Consider the following 23993-nt stretch of genomic DNA (forward strand, 5'->3'; position numbering starts at 1 on the left):
TTTCCACTATTTAATTTACTTCAATTATGTCACTTGCATTAAGGTAAATAGTGTAATTTATTAAAAATGTCAAACTTCACATTTCACTTCCTTGATTGATTTCAGCTATTTAGAAACCAGAGCATTTTACTCGGTGCCATGTCTCAGCAAACACCACAGCTTGCAGCATTTTTACTCTCTCCAGCCTTCAGTTTTTTACTAAGGCAGTGACATTTTAATGTAAGATCTTTTTATCTAAATATCCATGCTTATTTTAAAGTTCAACAAATTGTGTGTCCTTTAATGCCATTGTTCCATTGACATCAGTATTCCTAGTATTATTTTTGATTAAGGGTATATTAAATCATTCGAAGTAGCATTTTATTTATTTTATTAATCACTCCATGCTTTTACATCTCAAATAATATCCCACTTCCTGGTTACCCCTCCACCAACCCCCATTCCACATGAGCCCTCCTCCATCCCCTTTGCCTGTGAGAGGGTGCTCACCCACCCACCCTCTCTTACACCACCACTCCAGCACTCCCCTATGCACTGGGGCATCAAACGTCCCTGGGACATTTTAAACCAAGAATTTCAGTTAGTGTCAAACACAGAAGGCATGAAAACAAAGGAATTAGAATCCAACAAATGTTGTGGCAACCTTCACCCTATGAACTCTCCATGATCTGACACTGAGTTATTTCTAAGCAAAATAATTATTATATAATCCAAAGACCAAGAGAAGACTGTGGCTAAATTTTGATGACTGAAAGATAACACAACTAAATTTGTTTGCTTATGTAGTATAAAATATTTACAGAAGAAATAAAGCATGCAAGGATTCTGGATTCAATGTACTAGACGTTGGCATAGTTCATTATTTCTGGCAATAGTTATATATTTTAGAACATATGAAATTGTAAATATTTATAATTATGTTTATATATTTAAATTTTTATTTTAGGTTTTGAGATGGAATCTTCCTATGATCTCAGGCAAGGCTAAAATTAGCAATCCTCTATGTCAACCTCTTGACTTCTGCATTTTCATGTCTGTACACTTATGCCCAGCTTAGAAAGTATTGTTTAGTTCAAGCTTTCTATTTGTATTTAAATAGACGATTGTAACTGACATAAAATACACTATTCACAGAAGGAAGTGGGATTTTTGAATTAACAAATAATATTTTATTTAATCATTAGAAGGATAGACCTGAATAAGCTTGGTAGAAAAAAAAAATTGAATCTATGATTATGGTGTTTTTCTAGTTTCGTACAACACTCATATAAATGTGTGTGTGTGTGTGTGTGTGTGTGTGTGTGTGTGTAAATGATTGGATTCATCAATTTGGAAGCTGATACTGTCATAGCAAAAATACCTTTAAAGGTGATTATTTAGCTTCATCAATCCTAAAACTCTGGCAACATAAAATTACCCTTATCTAGGTCTCATCATTTAGATGAATTATCTCCAGTTGGTGTTCTTCTGTGGTGTGTTTTTCTTCTAAGAAACTCTTTGATTAAGAAAAATGAGATAAGATTAAAAGACAAAATTTATTCTCATTATCTCAAATAATGTCTTCCTCATTTTCCCAAATAAATATCATTGCATGCTCGATGAGTTAGTTTACTCTGATTATCTTTCTCAATCTTTCTCTTCTTTGTCTGGGGAAAAGAAAAATGAATGTTCCAAATTCCCAGGAAGGAAAGGTCTATAAGATTCCATTTCCTACTCAAAGGAATGGAAGCTTAAAACCCTATCATCTAAGAAGAATTTTGGCCTTACTTTTCTCCTCACTCCTACTTCCTGTTTGCCTTCTAGATTCAGTGTCTGGAAATTCAGTCTTTAAATTATTCCCTTAAGGACAAGGATAAATTATAATAAATCAGAATAGGGAAGAAAATGTCCCATCTATGTATATGAATTCCATGTGAATTGATATTCTATGCATTTTTAAGGTATTTTACTCCTCAACAACCCTCTATGCACCTCCGGTAGTGAACAATCCCTTTTAAAAAGTGGGACAGGTAATGGAGGGAATCATTGACCTGCATATAACCACAAGGAAATGCAAGATAAATTAGAACTACTTCTAGGGCTCTCATCCCATTTCAAAAGAAATGGTATAATAGTGAAGAAGCCATAGTGCATGGAGTTTAGTTAATTCCAAGCTGTCTCTTCATCATCAGTCCTTCCCAAGGCCATTAGCATGACTCAATTTCAGGAGAATCCTTATGAGTCTTCAATTTCTCTCACCCTTTCACAGTGATGTCCACTGCATCATGTCTATACAAAAATATGAGGTGTTTGAGTATGCTTAAGGATGCAGTGCAACGGTATGCGAGGAACAACTGGGACAATTCAAAATTTGCTGATTGTGAAATTATTGAATTACCAGCCCTCCTATAAATATCTGGACAGCATGTTGTCTTAATATATCAAAAATCCTGACAAATGTGAGACAAATAAAGTAGGAATTCATTTATTCCATTTTCTTCCCTGAGAGATAAAAGACTCATTTTACTGAACAATAAACATTTTCATTTTAGAATATTTTAGCCATACATGTATGCCTGTGAAGACAGAGAGGAAGGTACCCAACATATCAGGAGAATTAATGAGAAGAAGAGGAAAAATAAATGCAGAAGGTGGTAGAAGGAGGTGGGGATTCCATGTAATTTACCTTGATTGAGATTTCTTAAACCCTGAGAGAGACTGAAAATTTTCACTGTGCACATGACTGATGATACAGTCCTTGTGGTGGTTTTGAATTAAATTTGCCTATGGAGATAGGCTCATGTATTTGAATGCTTAGTCACTGGGGACTATTACTATTGAAAAAGGATTAGAAGGATTAATAGGTATGCCTTCTTGGAGGAGGTACGTTACTAAAGGTGGGCTTTAAGGCCCAATGTCTCCTTTTTTCCACTTACGCATCAGGATGTAGCTCTCGGGTACTCTTTAGTGCTATCCTGCATGCTGCCATCTCCATGCCATGATAATAATGAACTAAACATCTGAAACTGTAAGCAATACCTGATTAAATACTTCCTTTTCTAAGAGATGCTGTGGTCCTAGTGTCTTCACACCAATAGATCAGTGGCTAAAACAGATGTTGGTAGCAGGGAGTGTTATATTGCTGTGATAGGCCCTACCATGCTGCTTGTTGGAAGAATACAGAAGACTTTAGGATGTTGGACTAGAAAAAAACTTGGATGCTTTAAGTGTGGTTGAAGAGTCATCCCAGTAGGAGCATGGAAGACAATGCTGAGGGCTATTTGCATTAAAAGTCCATATCGCCAACTTAAAGAGATGAAAAACATTAGTAAGTAGCCTACAGACTATTTCTGTGATATTTTGGCAAAGAATATGGCTGCTTTTTGCTCTTGATCTAAAAATCCGCCTAAAGCTTTGAGGGTGAGTTGGCATCCTTAACTCTCCACTGAGAATCCTGATTGGCTACAGGAGATGCACACTTCAGGCTTCATATCCCCAGTGCTACAGTCAATCTTACAGACTCCATGGAAGGTCTCTGGAATGTTCCAGATGCCTGTTCCCTACACCTCCTCCTGCCAGATTTCCCTTCACGCTCCTGGACCCCTCTGCATGTATTTCCCTATACCTGATTTCTCCACTCCCAGTTTGCCTCTCCATAGTTTCTCCTACCCAGTTCCCTCCTTCCATCCACATTTGAGGACTGCTGCAGTTCCCCTCTTGAGTGAGATTCAAATATCCTCCTTTGGGACCTCCTTGTTATTTAGTTTCTTTGAGTCTGAGGATGATAATGTGGGTATACTGTACATTATGACTAATATCCACTCAGAATTGAGTACATACCACGCACGTCATGACTGGCTCAACATGAGGCCCATTGTATGGCCAAGAACCAATCCCTGATTCTTCTGTGAGGCTCCACCTAGTAACTGACTAAAATGATGCAGAGACCACTACCTCACTTCAGCAACCAAACATTAGATGGAGCTCTGGGAGTCTTGTGGAAAAGTTGGAGAGAGGATTCAGGGATCCTGAGGGGATAGGTACTCCAAAGAAAGACCAACAGTGTCAACTAACCTGGATCCTTGAGGGTTGCCAAAGACTGAACCACCAACCCAAAAAATAAAAAAAAAAAAAAGAAAAAAAAAAAGAAAGAAAAGAAAAGCATACATGGGCTGAACTTCCCACCATGCATGTGTGCTTGAGCGTGTGTGCGCACGCATGCACACACACACACACACACACACACACACACACACACACACAAAGCATATAAGCAGCTCGGTATTCATGTGGGACCCCAACAACTGAAGCAGGGGCTGTCCATGAATCTGCTGTCTACCTGTAGATCCTATTCCCCTAACTGGGCTACTTTGTCTGGCCAGAGTGCAAAATGATGTACCTAGTTCTGTAGTGTCTTGATGCACCAGGATGACTTTATATTCAGTGGAGGACTCCTCTTTTTGAGAGAAGAAAGGAAGGAGGAGTGATGGGAGAGACTGAGGGAGGGGAGACTGGTAGGAAGGGGGATGGTGATCAGTATGTATAATAAATAAATTAATGGAAAAAATATGCATGAAGCTAAAATGAACACTTTTGAACTAATAGAATTGGTCATTGATTTCAAGAGATTTCCAGACAGCCTAGCATTCATTGTATCACATGGTCAATAATAGTCCTTCTTAGGCTCATCAACCATGAAGATAAGCAAGAAGAGGAGGAAAAGGTGAAAATGTATAATTTGAAGAGAAAGGAAGCATTAGGAATTGTAACAGAATGAAGTTCAGTGTTCAAGGACATAAAGAATGTTATAGACAAGCCTGATACTAAACGGGATAAAGGAAGGTATAACCTCAGAGAAAGAAGCCCCCCAGCTAAACTTCTACTTTATGAAGTGGAAATAAAGAAAAAACATAAGCACTAAAAGAAACCGTTAACAACAGAAAGATGGTACAAATGTAATTGAAGGAGAGAGACATGTATTAGCCACATCGAGCCACCAGAATGTGGTAGCTTTACCCAGGTGGTTATAGGTATAGAGTTAAGGATACAAGAACTTTGCTATGAATCTCATTCTACAACTAAAAACAAATCTGCTTAGGTGATGCATATTTCAGGAATATCACTACAGTAAGATCCAGAAATGATGTTATGTGAAGCTTGGATTTTGTTGGGGACCATAAGATGTTGGAGATTCCTAGCATAGTTTCCATGTAGAGCTGCAGACTTGGTATGGAACCAGCCCTAGAGAAAGAAGTATATTGAAGTCAACAAAGCTGAAAGGAGATGGAGGTCTGAGAAGCACAATGAAATCAAGCACAGAAATAGAGAATTTGTCTTCCTAGATTTAGGTCTTCTTTCAACCAGTATTTCCTGCCTAGGCTTCCTTTCCTTACTCTTGGAACAATAATGTAGACCCTGTGTCAGACTGGAAGGATGAGATCTGCTTTTTCATTTTTAATTTTACAGAGGCTTACAGTTAATAGATTGCTTTGAGTCTCAAAAGAGACTTTGAACTTTGACTTTTAAGCAATATTGAAACTGTGATAGACTATCTGGACTTCTGAAGTTGAACTGAATACAGTTTTGCATTATGGTATGGCTACAAGCTTATGGGGGCCAGGAGCAGAATTTAGTGCTTTGAATAAGAAAGATCCCACAGGCTTAAATAGTTGAATGGTTAGTCTGGAGGCAGTGGCACTACTTAAGAAAGATGAAGAAGAATTAAAAGGTAAGGCCTTATTGGAGGAATTGTGTCACTAGATGTTGGCCTTGAAATTTCAAGAAACCACAACAGTGTCAGTATGTCCTTTGAGGCCTATGGATGAGAACAGAGCTCTCAGCTACTGCTCTAGTTCCAGCCTGCATCCTGCCATGCTGCTCATCATGATGCTAGAGAACTAAATCTCTGAAACTGTAAGCAGTCCCCATATTAAATGAATTATTTTATGAGTCACCTTGACCATAGCAAAAGAATCTTTACAGCAAAAGAATCTTCAATGGTTTGGGCCACAGGGCAGATCATTGAAATAAGATATTCAAGTATGGTGAAAATGAGATGACATAGTCATTTATTTTGGATAGTTTTTTATATTCATATGTTTTGTCATATTTATTGTTATTATCATTATTATTATATAAGTGAAGTCCTATATTCTGTAACATTGCTATTGTACTGCAATCCACTTTTTTCCTTGTAGCCCATTATTTGCCTGAAGCTCCAGTTCAAGTACCTATATTTCACTAGTAGAATGCTTTGCCCTGTCACAGGATAAGTAGACAGTGGACCAAAATAGTCAGCGGGGATAGGAAATTTTCTAGCCAGAATAATTCAAGTAAGCCACAGGTGACATAAAAAAAAGTTCCTGATGTGATTACAGAATGGTGAGAGGAGTCAACTGGAAACAAATGTACTTTACTCTTTAACTTTCTGATTTCCCATACAAAAGTTAATTAAATATCCATCTCCTATAGCATTGCAGTGATTGATAAAGGAGAAGAAATGCTCAAACTGTGTTGCCAGGACCAAGACAATTATTAACTCAGAGACTCACAGATGGTCAATATGCAGAGAATAAAAGATTTCAGAGTGTTCAGTCCTAAATGAGAAATCTATATCAAACTCCTGTACTCAAGACTCAAGGATCTATGGGAAGAGGGGCCTAAAGGAAGTAGATGACATCAAGAAAATGGTGTTTCCAAGAACCACAGGGCATATGTACATATGAAGTCAAAGCAATTGTGACAATTTGCACAAAACTTGAAAAAAATTAATCTGACAAAATTCTGACACACACACACACACACACACACACATACACACTACGAGAAACAGGCAGACAGACAGAAGGACAGAAGGAAGGAAAAAGAGAGACTGAGACAGAGAGACAGTAACAGAGAGACAGGCAGAGACAGAGAAACACAGGGACAGAGGGAGAGAGAAATAGAGAAACAGACGAAAAATTTGTTAGGTAAGTAAGTGTTAAAGAATTTACAAGGAGTTGGGGGAGACAGATAAATGTGATTAAAATACATTGTCTGAAATTCTAAAGAATTAATGAAACATTATTTTAAGCAATGAATAATTATCTCCTGACCCTCAATGTACAACCAAGTTCAAGATCATAGCCATGCAAATCAGACTATCAAATAAAGTGAGAGAGCTTTCAATACATTTCTTCTTTTGAATTTTACAATAGCAACGAATACTCTCTTGCAAACTTTTCATTTGCAAAATAGTAGAACCACACGTGTGTATACCACATAGACCTTACTTTCAGCATAAGCAGAGAGCAGTGATCAAAGCTAGTGATGAAGGGGAATGCTTGGGTTGGAGTCTCTTGTGTCAACATGGGAAAAAAAATTATAGCTGACCCCACTATATAACATTTTGTTTCTGTTTTCAAAGTTTTCACCCACAAGAACCTCAAAAGACAGTGAAAGTTCTCCAAAATTAAGGTTTGGCCTTAGCTCTTTCTGCAGGAACTGTCTCAGATTCCCTGACTTACTGGACAATGGGTTTTCCCTGGCTCATCTAATACTCTCAAATAATCAATCAACTTTTATAAAGAGCAGCTTCATTAAATAAACAGGCAGCTTCCACAAAGGCTGGTTGTTTCTGAGGGAGACATTTGTTGCACAGCAAAATCCTCCAAGATAAACCTCTAGTTTGGGGAGAAGCTTATAAACTTGGAAAGTGTTGAAAGAGAAGCAAAATTAGGATGCTCTAAAAAGTGGTAGAAAAGATTGTTCTAAGGGAAGGTGAAGCACAACCTGCAGGGAAGCTCATTAAGTATGGGAAACAAAGTCTCCAGAGGCTTTTGGAAGTCCCTGAGACTAATCAGATGCATTAGGCTCCTCCTTCTACAGGAAGATATTAAACTAAGGACTGCTGAGAGACACTCTCAGACAAGCTGAGCTGCTCAGAAGAGGATTAGATGAGCTGAGGTAGCTAAAAGAAGAAGCGATGGGCAAAACTGCCTGGGGGAAAGGCTGAGTTACCTAGAAAATATTGTTTCCAGGCTGTTCAGCTGCCTACAGGCAGTCCAGTGCACTCCATATGTCCAGCTTCATGAATCGTTATCCGTGCTGGGATGCACTGTGTTTGTGATGCAGCCATCTGGAATAACTTCTGTTCTGTAAAGTAACTTCTTCCATATATTCCTGTTAACACTAAGAAAAATCTTTGGTTCACCATTAGAGACTTTGATGGCATCCCTTCCTTTGGTCTGCCTTTTTCTCCCTATGAGAACTAGTAGACATCTGCACATGTCTTCCTATGAATAGTGTCACACAATAACCTTTATCTCAAGGTGTTTTCAGAGTAGGCAAATCCATACAAACAAACAAAGAATACAGGCACACAAAATTTGTTTCTAACATCAAAGAACAATCAAATTTTGAGGCAAAGGGCCCTCATTTTCTGATTTCTTCATATTTAACTAAGCATATGGCAGGCTAACAGTAGAAGACCCTGATAAAGGTTTTCTTCCAAAGAAAGAAAGAAAAAAGAAAAGAATAAAGAAAAGAAAAACAATGTATACTTTCTTGCCATTGTGGTATGATGATGGTTTTCATGTCAGAAATAAGGATGTAACAATGGAAAGAAAACACACTTACCAATTGGAAAGTATGGAAAGGAAAAACGAAGAAAGTCAGCTAGTAGAAAAAAAATTCTTTAAAATAGCTATTACATATTGGTTGTCAGTTTTGCCTTTACAGATGAGCTACAAACACAGCTGGGCACATGTCTTCACATATCAGAAAGTTCCAAGGATAGATATCTGTGGATATCAAGGATTCTCCACTGGAAGAGGTTTGTAGTTTAGGTAGAATTTATCTTCAAGGAACAATCAGAGATTTCCTGTGCTTTTCAACATTATCTGGAATGAGAACATTTAAAATCATGGTCAAAAAGAAAAAAAAACATATTATATATAATTATGTATTATATGTTACATATATAATTTTATTTTAATTTTACATATTTAATTTTATGTTTTGAATATATATACATATGTATATATATACATCGTTGAGGTACATTCAAAGACATAGTGCAAAAATTTAAGTTCAACAGACCTAAAAATAATCTTTGGCAAACTATAAGAACTTTACTTTTGTTTATTTTTCTTTATTGAGAATTCTATATAGGTATGTAATGAAATAAGGACTATCTCCTGCTCCCTCTATCCAACTCCCCTCAATCAATTGTCTTACCAATCTAGTGTCTACTTTTTTATTCTCATAACCCACTGAGTCTGCTTAGTATTACAAATATGTGCATGGGTGTGAGTCCATGCTCTGGAGCATGTAAACCCTACTCATAGCCATGTTCTTCAGAGAAAAGCACTCTCCCTATTGTAGCAATTATCAACCGCCAATATCTAGCTTGTGTGACTGGGTCCTAGCAATCATCTACTCCTGTCTTGCTGGAATTTTAGCTAGAATGATCTTATACAAGTACGTATGGTAGCTATGAGTTCATGAGTCCAATAGTTACTTCATAGTCACATGATAAGAAGAAGTGATCGAATTGATGTCCTCAGATGCCCACTGGAAAAATAAAAGTCTCTGACCAAGGCTGATAATACCCTGATCCATGAATATAACCATATATATTTAGAAGAAAATTTAATAGCATGACTCTTTAACAAAATGATGGTAATAATTTCTTTCTCCTAGATGCTATTCAACTTCAGTCATCAATGATTTTTGTAGGATCAGCCAGTAAAGTGCCTACAAACATGAGGAGTGGAGTTCAGCTCCACAGAACCTAACAAAATTGCTGATGCAGAAGCCTTTACTGGCAACTCCAGCTCAGAATGTGAAATACAGATTACACCTAATCAGTCTAGCTGAGCAGAGGACTATTGATCTCATAAGATCCAGTTAAAGAAGAGATGTTATTTCAAAAGGTAAGGTGGAGAGGCTCTATAAAAGAGCCTCTGACATTGGACTAAGGCCTTCATATGCATGTATGCATATATTTACATGTACACCACACGTACACATACATGCACACAACACACACACACACACACACAAACACACACATACACACACACACACACACACTTTTTTGGCTTTCCTAATGTGCAGATCATATTCTCAGTTACTATGATGAGGTTTTGCCTTTGTTCTTTTTCCTATATATTTGGATGCCATGGGATAGAAATGAATGAATAGACTTAATAGAATGATCATTTATTCTTTGAGAGTAGCCATAGATAAGTGCACTGGTCATATTCATTTTATTTTTAGCTTATTAAAAAGAAGGCATTTCCTGACAAAATGTAAAAGGAAAGTTCAAATTTAAATAAATCTAGGAGATAAGTGGAATATTAGTAAGTTAAATGGCTCATATTATATTTTTCTGTATGAAATATCTATCTTCATGTTCTGACATATATACACATATATATACACATATATATATATACATATATATACGTATATATACATATATATACATATATATACATATATATACATATATATATATATATATATATATATATATATATACACAGCTCAGGTGCAATAAAATTGTTTCCGATTTTCCAGATACAACACAGCAAACTGGCTTATTACAGCCACCAAGCTATTCATCTGCAGATATTGTCAGTAAATCATAAATCATCACATAATAAGTATTGTAAGTTTTATAAGTCATAAGGTATGAGTTACAACTACTCAGCTCTGCCCTCCTGCAATATCTTCAGCTAGAAAAGTAGGAATGCTCTCTTTATTGTGACAGACATTTAAGAAATGATAACGAATGGGCTTTGTTCCAGTCAAATTCATTTATCAAAAACTACTTGACAGACTGAACCTATGGATCACCATTTGATGGCCTATGGTCTAAGGATCTAGTACCTACTATAGAGTAATGCTTGAGGCTACACTTGTTAGGGCTACAAAATCATGGTGATAATAATGCTATCACATTTCCTAGGCTGTTGTTTCTCAATCAGGTACCCTTTAAAGAGCTACAAAGAATTATCTACACATGTTAATTTCGTTCCTCCGAACATCGTCCTTCCTATTGTCCTGATACCCTTCTGAAATAATTAAACTCTTTCGGAGTACAGGCTCTAAAGCAGAACACCTTTGGTGTGGTACTATGTTCTCTGGGTCTACCACAATCCAAGTAGCATTTATCTTCTTTTCCTCACAACAATGAAAGACAAAGCACCTTCTGTCTTCTACATCTTCATGTTGTTTTGTTTCTAGCTCAGGATTTCCCATGCAGAGCTTGTTCAGCACATTCCCTTGCAAAGTATATGTACTGAGATTTTTAATGATCTTCAGATGAAAAAATCTAGCTTAAGTGATCTGCCTTGAAGTTCCTGCTTCCTCGCTCCCAAAAGCTGGACAGATTATCAGGGTACATAACGAATATAGACAAGGTCCAAGGCCATCCCTTACTGTGTTGTTTTCATTTAATTATAACGCTCTGCCATTTCCATTCTTTGAAAATGCAAAAGACCTTTTCTTTGGGAATGAGCTATTGGTTCATTTATATTGATCTGTAGATGAGGAAGAGCATCACACTGAGCAGCCGACAGAGGGGTGAAAACCCACCTCTCCTTAAGAATATATCTGAGGAAGCTATTATTTTCTGGATGACTGAATTTTCTTGGATCTCTAATTTAAGCATTCCATCACCAGGATATCATGCCATCCAGAGAATGAAGGATAAAATTATCAGCAGCACATGATTGTACATGATACACTCTCATCTGCACCCTGAAAAACTCATTAAACATCCTCTGCTCTTCTCTAATTATCACAGTGGCCTACCAAGCAGTTCCTGTAACATCATGATAAAAAAAGAGAGAGATATTTTTAACTGGTAAATGTTCAAGCTTTCACAAAATTATTTGGAGGTAAGAATTCCATTTCTTGCTAAATAAAAAGATTTTACGTACAAGAGATTCAACATAGGTAGCAAAGGGCTTTGATTATTATATTTCAGAGCTGGGAGTCAAATGTAAAAGCTAAAAGAAAATTCTGTTCCTCTGTGGGAGAACGCTCTGCAGAACAAAGACCTTTTACTACCCAGGACTTTTCTGAGTTTTAGATGTTGATTTTCTTCACTTTTCTTTTCAAGATCAGAATGTCTCTATTAGTGCCTTTTAGACAGGAATGTCATGCAGAGAAGTGAAAGGGCACCAGAGGCTGTAAAACAGGACTTATTGTATAGATTGCATGCATTGCAATTTATTTAATTATTAAGTTATTCCAATGCACATATTCTTTGCTTTGGCTAAGAGGATCAAGTAGAAGCCTGAAAATGAATGAGAAAAGGCAAAACTGAGCTGATTATTTTATTAAAGACCCTTCAGTTTCGAGCTTTTCATCTTTAAGTGAAAAGAGGGTACACAAAGCAGATAAATGGAAATCTTGTATGTGACCAGACATATCTAAAATGCTTTAATATAAGTATAGATGGTACAAATATACAATTCTAGTATATATGTATTAATTATAAAATTTGAATGAACATATACATGAATATGTACAGATGCATAATATATATGTTTTGTGATTATGCTTTTATACACACACACACACACATAAACAAGATATTTCACTATTTTGTTCTGTGAAGTCTATGACTTCAGTACTTGAAATTTACCCATTTAATTAAAACTAAGTACTAGACATTTATCAACTGCAATGAAAAAATAAAAGTGTTGTATGTAAACTTTGGAACCTGGACTTAAGTACCAATTCCAGTTAGAAGCACTGACAGTTTAATTCTATATTAATGACTTATCCCTTTTGTGTTTACAAATTCCGTAATAAATCCTAAACTTACTTCTCCTGTCTGAACTAGGAAACATTATGAAGTGTCTGGATTACGAGAGCCATAATAAGGATAATGACTCAATAGAACATTAATGTTTAAGGGAATCGACTAGTGTCAACTTTGCCTCTCTTAGCAACATTGTTTCCATAAACAATAAAATATCAACAGTTTCTACTGTCCAGTGAATATCTGTATGCTTTGTGTTTAGTGGGAGTTGGTCTGACACTATGTATTTAAATGCTAAATACTGGCCCACAAGACCTGGTTGTTGCAGTTCCACAAGCAGATGTTCATCTACACCAAATGATGTTTTTAAAACTTTGCTCCTCAACATAAAGTTAAATAAAAGTGGCAATAGCCAATTATTGGGAAGAACAGAAGTTAGCAAGATTTCAATTACCAGGCTAGGGGACACAGGTAGGGACACAGAGAGAAAGAACAGAAAGAATGAGGAAGAAAGAAAGAGAGAAAGAGACAGAGACAGAGACACAGAGAGAGACAGAGACAGACAGACAGACAGACAGACAGAGACAGAGATAGAGAGTCAGAGACAGACACTGAGAGAGACAGAGGGGACAAAGAAGGCAGAAAGCAGGAGGTCTTCATTAGACAAGAGGGCAAGATGAACGAAGAACACAGAACACTTGACCAGAGAATTACCCCTAAGGACAGCCTGATGCAGCAGAAATAACCCAGGTGAGACTCAAACTGCAAGTAACTTGGGGAGTAGAGCTGAGAAATAGCCAGTCTAACATAGGAAATTAGTTTAGGGATAGCAATTGGTAAACCAATTGTCTTAAAGCTGATCATATAAATCTGCCTCAATTATTAGGGGTGCTGGCCAGGTCATAATAAGAACTAATAGAGTTAGTAAATATATAACACAACAACATGAGAAAGTCTCCTTAGACCTTCCTGAATAAATTCTAGAGATATAAATAGATGTAATAAGGGGTGTTACAGTGACTGCTGAAAATAATACAATCTCAAAAACATTGTGTTCCACATAGTCCAGGGACCAGACAACAAAAAACACCATAGCACCTCCTGTTTGCATAAGAAAAATGTTACAGAGATTAAAAATATTTGTTGTAGAACTATACACCATAGTGTTTATAAAGCCCTAGACAAATAAACTCATATACTGAAGCACCCTATTTGACATTTAAAAAAGAGGTGCAAGGTTAGCATCTGAGAAGCAGAAGAGTTGAAAAAATAAATAAAATAAAATGGGAAATGTACAGTATTAAAAGTACATGTCACAGAGTATTTTTAAAAGTTAGCTATAATTAAAGTAAACATTGCTTCTAGGAAAAAAGTAAGCAATAAGACTTCAACTTCATTAATACTTCTGCTGGGTTGTGGTAGTACACTTATTTAATCCTAGGACTGGCAGACAGGTATCTGAGTTTGAGGCTAGCCTCATCTAGTGAGTTCCAGGACAGCCAGAGAAACCTTGTCTCAAATCAAAACACAAAATCATCAATATTACCAAATCACCAATATTTCAATGAAAGTAAAATTTAGGAAACAGTATAGAAATATGCCATGTTTTATCATAACCCATAACTCAGAAAAATGAAAATGCTATTTAGAAAGTGATCTAAGTTTAAAAGGTTGAGAAACTCTCAGGACACAAAGGCAGAGATCCTAGATGAAATGCCCAATGGTAGAAAGAGGGAACTTATAAAACTCATGCCCAGTAAAAAATGGCATCAAGAGGAAGGGATGGGGTTGCCATTCCACAGTCAAAAACTCTGAACCAGAATTTTTCTCTCTAAAAGAACTGTACAGACAAAAATGGAGAAGAGACTGAGGGAAATGATGTCCACTGACTAGCCCAAATTAGGATCCATCTCAAGGGGAGGCTCTAAGGTCTGACACTGTTACTGATGCTATGGAGTAGTTACAGACAGGAGCCTAGCATTGCTGCCCTCTGAGAAGCCCAACAAGCTACTGACTGAGACAGACTCAGATACTTACACCCAACCAGTGAACTGAAGTTGGAAAACCTTGTGGTTGAATTAGGGAAAAGATGAAAGAAGTTGAGGAGGAGGGTGACCCCAAGAAAGACCAGCAGTCTCAACTAACCAAGACCCTTGAGAGCTCTCAGACATTGAGCCAACAGCCAGGCAGCATACAGGAGCTGCTGTGAGACCCCGGACAAATATACAGCCTGGTCTGGTCTCAGTGAGAGAAGATGCACCTAACTCTCAAGAGACTTGAGGCCCCAGGGAGTGCGGAGGCCTGGCAGGGTGGGGAAGATGGGGGGATGGGTAGGGATATCCTCTTACAGACAGCAGAGGAGGAATGGGATGAAAAACTGCAGAAAGGCAGCTCAGGAGGGGGATGATGACTGGACTGTAAAAGTAGATTAAATATAATTTTAAAAAAAGAAAATAAGATGATGTAATAATAGTAATAATAATAATAATAATAATAATAATTTCCACCATTAATTGATTTGTTCTAACATGGAAACTCTACACAATTTTATGAAAATATAGTAGCAAAGAAAAATAATAAAAGCAATGTGTTTTTTATTTTGATAAATCTGTTTTCACCAATATTAATCTAATTTTAATGTAACTTTACATACAGAAAAACACACACAGAGAGAGACACACACACACACACACACACACAATACAGGTAAACACAGATACACAGAGACAGGCACAACCAGATACACCTGGAGATACACACAGAAACACACAGAGATCAATACCAGCACCTGCTCTGCTCCCCCTTTTTTTTTTTAAATCTAATTCCTATTATATAAAATTACAACTGAAAAATATTGAAATGCATCTGTATGTATTTTATGTGCATGGTTATTTGTTTTACTGTGTTTATGTCTGTAAACAATGTTCATGCCTGGTCCCCGTGAGGACAGCAGATCTAAGACCTGAAGTTATAAGAATTAAGGAGCCGCTATGTGTGTTCCGGGACTCAAACTTGTGTCCTCTAGAGAAACCAATGCTCTTCACCGCTGAGTCATCTTTCAAGTCCTAAAATTTTAATTTCAGTTTACATAGTCAGATTCCTCTATTGCTATGATTTAGGCTGATTTTAAAGATACCTTTAAGAACCTCCAAGTCAATCTTTCTCAAAGAAATGATTGTATGTTTTCACCAGTACTCTCAATTACTGCATAGCAAACTGAGATGTTTCATATATTTTCTCATAAGAAATCCATAAAATCTGTCATTTTCCTTCATAGTAATTTCTGTGCATCTTTTACATTGAGTTCATTTATGAGGTCATGTGTAATAAATGCCTCATACAAATCATCAATGTGCGTTTGAATCAGTTTGCCAGTGAGGCAGTGCACATGTGACTACCTTCATGGGGCTTGGTGTTTACTTGCTTTGGTTGATGGAGTTGCTATCTATCACGTCTAATCTGAAACCTCCCTGTAGCTTTGTTTAAACACCTAAATGAGAATTCTCACTGTTAATGAGTAAAATTGATGATAATCTTTTTTTTTTCTTCCTAAAGGAAAACCTGAGTCCTCTCCTATCACAGTTGCTACTGTTTCCACGCAGAGCAGCCATGTAGATCATCATGAGTGAAACCAGGTCTAATAGATCCGCACATGCCATCGTTTCTACGGTTGAAGGTTTTTAAAAGACGCTTTCAAAAGTCAACTTCAGGAAAATACCAAATGGATGCTTAAAAGGCACTGGGGGAGGAGACAGAGATAAAAGATGGAGATTTGAGCCAGGTAGGGAAAAGTCAAGGCGGAGCGAGGATGAGAGGGAAGCAGGAAGAAAGGAAGAAAGGAAAACAGGGACAGATTTGTACCTTAGGTGTTTCCAAAATTATGATTTCTAATATTCTTAGCTATTTCCATAGCACCCAGATGTCAGACCCCAACTTCTTAATTTTGGTCTTAATGCCTCTGTCAGTGCAGTTGTGGAGCTTGGGCTATATGGTATCCTAGGCAACACGGTGATAGGCGGCCATTGGTGCCTAAACTAAAAGAGGTAAACTCAATAGCATTCCTACATAGCCCAGTATGCTCATGATATGATTTCTTCTTCTTCGTTGTTGTTTGTTGTTGTTGTTGTTGTTGTTGTTGTTGTTGTTGTTGAATCATAAAATGCAAACAGGCAGGCAGACAACTTTTCCTCATTTTGTTTTTTTTCTAACTAAAAACAATATGAAAAAACACTATGGCAAACAAATGATACTAAAACACATAATAGAAAGCCAAAGGTGGGGTTGGGATTTAGCTCAGTGGTGAGCTCTTGCCTATGCAAGCTCAAGGCCCTAGGTTCGGTCCCCAGCTCTTAAAAAAAAAAAAAAAAAAAAAAGCCAAAAGGTAACTTTGTGGATGCCGGTAGCATATCAGCAAACAGAGCTAACTTAGTCACAATTCTGCCTCCAGGCACCCCCAGTTCTCCCAACCTGTCTGCTCTGTCACTTGCTTCCTCATCACTGGGAAGGAGAGGATGATGGGGAAAGACATGTCTTCTCATTCGGGGATACAGGCTTTGTTATTTATGTTCTAATTTTCAGGTCCTGGATGAGTTTCAGTCAGTTGTGTGGGGGATGCCATTTGGTTTTACTGCTTTGTTCCTAGAATCCTGAAAGCTGTGATGCTAGGACACCCAGTCTGTCAAGTGTAGCAAAGACAGGACATATCTGACATATGAAGAAAGAGCTACTGTATCACACGCCTGCAGTAAAGTGGATGAAACCGTAATAAAATAACAAGTGTCATATAAGATTAAGTGGGACGCACACACCTCTCCCAGCATTGTTTCAGCTCACTGCTATCAGGCTCATAAAACCTGCTCCCCAAACAAAGGAGAGCTCAAACAGAACCATCCTCTACAGAAATCTTAAGGCAAAATCAAACAGTGAGATCTAGGTTAGTGGATAATGGTTTCTAATAATTGCCCCTATTCAACACTATTCATCTTTCAAGTAAAACCTAGTTTTTGTGCCCTCCTGTGAGAGAAGCTACTAATCATTTCCTTGGCAAACAGTCGCTCGAAGAATCTTGTGAGTTGTGTTCTCCTTCTCAAAGGCAGTCCGCACGCATCCATGTGCACATGTACACTGTCCCCTTCGATAATAGAAAAGTCTATTCAGGCATAGTGACTCACTGTGGTCATACTCCATCACCTCTGTTATGCCGGTACTTTACTTAATCATTGTCAGCCAGACCCACCCATTCTTGCTCTTTCCTGCTTCCTTCTCCTTCACAACTGTAGCAGATGTAAGCATGCCATTAATGATGGTCAAGTTTTTTCCTTAGGTTGCACAGATGGCTGGGTTATTTTTATTCATCAGGAAGACTTAAATTCAGAGTTTAATAGAACCAGACTCCTCCATTAGGAGATGATTTCCAAACCACTTTTTCCCCATTATTTATTTATTTGTTTACTTATTCATTTTATGTCCCTATCACTGCCCCCACTTCAGGCCTCCTCTCCTTCTCCTCTAAGAGGGTGACCTCCCCACCCCAGGTGTCTCACTACTCTGGCCCATCAAGACTCAGCAGGGCTGGGTGCATTCTCCCCATGAGGCCAGACAAGGCATATAGTTAGGAGAACAGATTCAACAGACAGGCAACAGTTTTGGGGACAGTCCCTGATCCAGTTGTTGAGGGACCCACACAAAGACTGAGCTGCACATTTGCTACCTAGGCATAAAAGGCTTCAGGCCAGCACGTGTATGCACTTTGGTTGGTGGCTCAGTTTCTGTAAAAATGACAGTGACTCTGTTAGTCTTCCTATGGAGCTCCTGTCCCCTTCGAAGGCTTCCAATTGTTCCTCCAACTACTCCATAAGAGCCCCCAAGCGCTGCCCAGTGTTTGGCTGCGGATCTATGCATCTGTTTCAGCCAGCTCCTGGATGCAGCCTCTTAGAAGACATTTATGCTCAGCGCCTGTCTGCAAGTATAACAGTATTATTAATAGTGTCAGGGATTGGTGCTTGCCCATGGGATAGGTGTCAAGTTGAGCTCGTTATTGGTTGGTCAATCCCTCAAACTTGGTCCCTGTCTTTTTTTTTTTTCTTTAGACCAGATAAATTTTGGGTTAAACGTTTTGTGGGTGAGTTGTGGGGGTCGTGCCTGGCTATAGAAGATGGCTTTTTTAGATTCCATATCTTCACCAATATTTGTCTCACCTAAGATTACCCCCCATTGAATCCTGGGAGCCTCCCTATCCCAGGTTTCTGACAAAACCTAGAGATGCACTTCCCTGCAGCTAAAGATTTCCATGTATTCTTCTGGCTCTCTGGCCCTATTTCCTATCTCTCCCCACACCTGATCCTGACCTACCTCCATTCCCTTCCCTATTCCCTTTCTGCCTCTAGCAACTATTGTATTTATCCGCTAAGTGATATTCAAACGTCCTCACTTGGGTCTTCCTTCTAGTTTGACTTCTGTGGTTGTGGGGAGTGTATTGTATCCTGTATTTTATGACTAATATCCAATTGTCCCATGCATGACCTTTTAGGTCTGGGTCACCTCCCTGGTTTTTTGGGATATTTGTTTTGTTCACTCTCTTTTTAATTTATATTATTTATTTACATTTCAAATGTTATCCACTTCCCAGGTTCCTATCCACAGTCTACAAGCACCCTAGCTCCTCCCCCATCTCGCCTGCTTCCATAAGGGTGCTCCCCCACCTGCCAAACAACTCCTACCTCAGCACTCTAGCAACCCCTTACCCTGCGTCCTTAACCTTACAGAAAACTATAAGGGGCTCTCCTCCTAATGATGTCTAGCAAGGCCATTCTCTGCAACGTATGCAGCTGGAACCATGAGTCCCTCCATGTATACTCTGATTTGTGGTTTAGTCCCTGGGAGTTTTGGGCAGTTTGGCTGTTAATATCGTTGTTCTTCCTATGGAGTTCCAAGCCCCATTCAGCTCCTAGAGTCCTTTCCCTAACTTCTCCATTGGGCCGCGCTCAGTCTAATGGCTGGCTGTGTACATCCCTATCTGTGTTGGTCTGACTCCAGAAGGTGCTCTCAGGGGACAGATATACCGGGCTCCTGTCAGTAAGCACATCTTGGCATCAGCGTGTCTGGATTTGGTGTCTGCAGATAGGATATAACCCTAGGTGGGGCAGTCTTTGGTTGGCCTTTCCTTCACTCCCTGCTCCACTCTGTCTTTGCATTTCCTTTTGACAGGAGGAATTCTGGATTACTGTTTTTTGAGGTAGGCAGGTGGCCCCATCTCTCAAACAGTGGCTGTGCGTATCCACTGGATATGATCTCTGAAGGTTCTATGTCCCCTTTGTTGGGTATTTCGACTAAGGTCCTTCCTTTTGGGTCCTGGGAACCTCTTGGGTCCCTGGCATCTGGGACTTTCTAGTAGCTACCCTCAGTTCTCCATTCCCCAGATGCTAAACACCTGCTTCAAATTTCTGACCCTCTGTATGTCTCCCCCGTCTACTCCCATAGCTGAACTGTCCCTCTTTTACCCTCTCTCTCTGCTCTCCCTCCAGATCCTTCTCTCCCTCTACTTTCAGGAAATTATTTCCTGAAGTTATTTTCTTCTGGGTAGGATTGTAGCATCCACACTTCAGTGTGATCTTTCTTCTTGGTTTCATGTGGTCTGTGAGCTGGATTGTACTTCTTCCAAGCTTCTTTCTTTTTAATTGTTTTTTTCTTTTTTATGTTTATTTTCACTGGATGTTTTATGAATTTACATTTCAAATGTTATCCCCTTTCTCCCAGTCCTAAACCCCACCCCTCCTCCTGCTTCAATGAAGACGCTCCCACTCACACACACTCACTCCCATCTCAACACCCTCACATTCCTCTACACTAGGGAAATGAGCCTTCCCAAGACCAAGGGCTCCTCCTCCAGACAATGACATTGTCTGCTTACATATGCAGCTGGAGCCATGGGTCCCTCCATGCGTACTCTTTGGTTGGTGGTTTAGTCCTCAGGAGCTCTGCGGGGTCAGTTTGGTTGATATTGTTGTTCTTCCTATGGAGTTGCAAACTCCAGCAGATTCTTCAAACTTTTCTCTAACTCCTCCATTGGGATCACCGTGGTCAGTCTGGTGGATAGCTGCAAGCATCCTCATTTGTATCAGTAAAACTCTGGCAGAGATTTCAGAAGACATGCACATCAGGCTCCTGTCAGCAAACACGTCTTACCATCAACAATAGTGACTAGATTTGGTGGCTGAATATGAGATGGATCCCCAGGTGTAGCAATCTCTGTATGACCTTTCTTTCTGTCTCTGTTCCATGCCTTGTCCCATGAGTATTTTGTTCCCCCTTCCAAGAAAGACTGAAGCATCCATATTTTGGTCTTCCTTCTTTTTGTGCTTCATATGGTTCATGAATTGTTCCTTGGGTATTCCGAGCTTTCGGGCTAATATCACTTATCAGTGAGTACATACCATGTGTGTTCTTTTGTGACTGGGTTACTTCACTAAGGATGATAATTTCTAGTTCCAACAATTTGCCTATGAATTTCATGAAGTCACTATTATTGATAGATGAGTAGTACTCCATTGTGTAGATATATCATATTTTCTGTATCCATTCCTCTGTTGAAGGACATCTCGGTTATTTCCAGATTCTGGCTCTTATAAATAAGGTACTATGAACACAGGGGAGCATATGTTCTTGTTATATGCTGGAAGATCTTTTGGGTACATGCCCAGGAGAGGTATAGCTAGGTCTTCAGGTAGTACTATGTCCAATTTTCTGAAGAACCTCCAGACTGATTTCCAGAGTTGTTGTACCAGCTTTCAATCCCACCAACAATGGAGGAGTATTGCTCTTTCTCCACATCTTTACCAGCTTCTCCTGTCACCTGAGTTTTTTTATCTTAGTCATTCTGACCGGTGTGAGGTAGAATCTCAGAATTGGTTGTTTTGAATTGCATTTTGCAGATGACTAAGGATGCTGAACATCTCTTCAGGTAGTTCTCAGACATTCAATATTCCTCAGTTGAGAATTCTTTGATTAGCTTTGTACCCCATTTTTATTGGATTATTTGGTTCTCTGGAGTCTAACTTATTGAGTTTGCTGTATGTATTAGATATTAACCCTCTATTAGGATTCGTCACAATTTTTCCAAATCTGTTGGTTGCTGTTTTGTCCTATTGAAAATGTCCCTAGCCTTATAAAAGCTTTTCAATTTTATCAGGCCCCATTTGTCGACTGTTGATCTTAGAGCATAAACCATTGGTGTTTGTTCAAGAAATTTTTCCCTGTGCCTATGTCTTCAAGGCTCTTCCCCACTTTTTCTTCTGTTAGTTGGGGGTTTATCTGGTTTTATGTGGATGTCTTTGATCCACATGGATTTGAGCTTCGTACAAGGAGAAAAGAATGGGTCGATTTGCATTCTTCTACAAGCTAAACTCCAGTTGAAGCAACACTATTTGTTGAAAATGCTATCTTTTTTTCTATTGGATGGTTTTAGCTCCTTTGTCAAAGATCAAGTGATCATAAGTGTGTGGATTCATTTCTGGGTTTTCAATTCTATTCTATTGATCTACCTGCCTGTCTCAAAGAACCAGCTCCTGGTTTTTTAGATTTTTTGTATAGTCCTTTTCGTTTCTACTTGGTTGATTTCAGCCCCAAGTTTCATTATTTCCTACAGTCTACTGCTCCTTGGTGTATTTGCTTCTTTTTGTTGTAGAGCTTTCAGGTATACTGTCAAGCTACTAGTATATGCTCTCTTCAGTTTCTTGTTTGAGGCACTCAGAGCTATGAGTATTCCTCTTTGACACTGCTTTCATTTTTTTCCATAAGTGTAAGTATGTTGTGTTTCATTTTCCTTAAATTCTCTGAAGTCTTTATTTTTATTTGATATTAGAATGGCTAATCCAGCTTGTTTCTTAGGACAATTTGCTTAGAAAAAATTTTTCAGACTTTTACTCTGAGGTCTTTGTCACTGAGGTGTGTTTCCTGCATACAACAAAATGCTGGGTACAGTTTATGTATCCAGTCAGTTAGTCTATGTCTTGGAGTTGGGTCTGTTGATATTAAGAGATATCAAGGAAAATTCATTGTTGCTTCCTATTATTTCTGTTGTTAGAGGTGGAATTATGTTTGTGTGGCTATCTTCTTTTGGGTTGGTTGAAATTAAATTACTTCCTTACTTTTCCTAGGGTGTAATTTCTCTCCTTGTGTTGGAGTTTTCTATATATTATCCTTTTAGGGATGGATTTGTAGAAAGCTATTGTGTAAATTTGGTTTTGTCATGGAATATCTTGTTTTCTGCATCTATGTTAATTGAGAGATTTGATGGATATAGTAGTCTCGGCTAGCATTTGTGTTCTCTTAGAGTCTGTAAGACATCTGCGCAGGATCTTCTGGCTTTCATAGTCTCTGGTGAGAAGTCTGATGTAATTCTGATAGGTCTGATTTTATATGATATTTGACCTCTTTCCCTTACTGCTTTTAATATTCTTTCTTTGTTTTGTGTATTTGGTGTTTTGACTATTTTGTGACGGGAGGAATTTCTTTTCTGGTCCAATCTACTTGGAGTTGTATAGGCTTCTTGCATGCTTATCTGTATCTCTTTCTTAAGTTTAGGGAAGTTTTCATCTAGAATTTTGTTGATGATATTTACTGGCCCTTTAAGTTGGGAGTCTTTGCTCTCTTTCATACCTATTATCCTTAGGTTTGATCTTCTCATTGTGTCTGGATTCCCTGGATGTTTTGGGCTGGGAGCTTTTGCATTTTGTATTTTCTTTGACTGTTCTGTCAATGTTTTCTATGGTATCTTCTGCACCTGAGAGTATCTTCAATCTCTTTTATTCTGCTGGTTATGCTTACACCTATGATCTCTTTCCTAATTTTTCTGTCTCCAGGGTTGTCTCTTTGTGATTTCCTTATTGTTTCTATTTTCCTTTTTTAGATCCTGGATAGTCTTGTCCATTTTCTTCAGCAGTTGAGTTGTATTTTCTTATATTCTTTCAGAAATTTTTGTGTTTCCTCTTTACCGGCTTCTACCTCTTTACCTGTGTTCTCCTGTATTCTTTAAGGGAGTTATTTATGTCCTTCTTAATGTCCTCTCTCATCATTATGAGACGTGATTTTAGTTCACATCTTGCTTTTCTGCTGTGATGGAGTATCCGGGACTTGTTGCAGTGGGAGAGCTAGGTTCTGATGATCCCATGTAGCCTTGGTTTCTGTTGCTTAGGTTCTTGAGCTTGCCCTTGCCATCTGATTATCTATAGTGCTACTCTATGCTCTTGCTGTCTGT

Source organism: Rattus rattus, chromosome 6 (genome assembly GCF_011064425.1).
Source record: "Rattus rattus isolate New Zealand chromosome 6, Rrattus_CSIRO_v1, whole genome shotgun sequence".
In the NCBI taxonomy this organism is placed as follows: domain Eukaryota; kingdom Metazoa; phylum Chordata; class Mammalia; order Rodentia; family Muridae; genus Rattus; species Rattus rattus.